The sequence below is a fragment of the Seriola lalandi genome, unplaced genomic scaffold (assembly GCF_002814215.2).
Source record: "Seriola lalandi dorsalis isolate HSWRI2012SDOR001 ecotype SW California unplaced genomic scaffold, Sedor1 jcf7180001978953, whole genome shotgun sequence".
NCBI lineage: Eukaryota > Metazoa > Chordata > Actinopteri > Carangiformes > Carangidae > Seriola > Seriola lalandi.
Window position 1 is genome coordinate 1 of NW_019449619.1, and position 1,067 is coordinate 1,067.

Genomic DNA, 1,067 nt, shown 5'->3' on the forward strand with positions numbered 1-1,067 from the left:
AGAACACATTCGAAACATCCTTGTTAATGTACTGTACATGTTATTTACAGTGTGTGTGTGCAGGTGTAAACAGGTGTGTGTACAGGTGTATACAGGTGTGTTACAGTGTCTCACCTGATGACCCAGCGACATTCACTGCTGCTGTTGTAGCTCTCAGAAGCGTCTGATGAACTGAATGAGCCGTTCGGTCCTCTTAGTACAAACTGTCCATCACATGCTGTCGCTATGGCAACAAGAGTGATGACATCATCAGGTAGTTCTATCTTTGAATCACAGCCGATTAGTCACTCCTGTTGACAGATAAACTTGATCGATACCATCAGTAATAAATGATTGATTAGATAATTACCGGACATCTGTTCACCTGTTGAATCAACTCTTTGATTTAAATAATCTTTGTAGAAAAGATCACTGACCACAGCGAGCGGCGCCTTCATCAGAAGCATCTGGACAGTCATCCACTCCGTCACAGAACCGATCAATTGGAACACACATTAATCGATCAGCACAGGCTTCCTTATTAGGAGGACACGTCACTGTGGAGACATAGAAAGTATTAGACAGTGAGCAGGAGGCTGAATATGAACCAGACACCTGACCTGTTCTCACCTGTCGTGGGTGTGACAGTCCCAGGTGTGACAGTCCCGGGCGTGACAGTCCCGGGCGTGACAGTCCCTGGCGTGACGGTCCCGGGCGTGACAGTCTCGGGCGTGACGGTCCCGGGCGTGACAGTCGTCTCATCTGGTTTCTCTGCAGGAAGAGTTTCACACGTTCATCTTGTTTCTCCAGATGAAACATGAAATTTAATCCCAGTTTGAGCCAGACCAGATTTACCTGGTCTAATATCATCTAGTCACCTGATCCAGGTCAGTGGGATCTGACCAATCATCAACAGCTAATGAGGCTAAACATTATGTTAATTTCCTCCTTCATGACAACTATTTATATAACTCACCTGTTTACATTTTATTAAAGACTAAAGTTATGCATGGTTCTGATCTCATTTAATCTGATGTAATCTGCTATAAATTCTCTAACATTGTGAAGCTATGGCGCTAATTCAACAG

The 1,067-nt window shown here is 44.3% G+C and overlaps 1 long non-coding RNA gene across 1 annotated transcript; it reads right to left on the reverse strand.

The window, feature by feature from the left end:
* Window positions 1-119: 119 nt before the first annotated feature.
* On the reverse strand, window positions 120-747 carry LOC111658219 (uncharacterized). The gene is made up of 3 exons (XR_002760982.1): window positions 610-747; window positions 417-536; window positions 120-223 (listed from the first exon to the last, which is right to left on the reverse strand). It is a non-coding gene; the product is annotated as an uncharacterized LOC111658219 (long non-coding RNA).
* Between the last annotated feature and the right edge of the window lie 320 nt (window positions 748-1,067).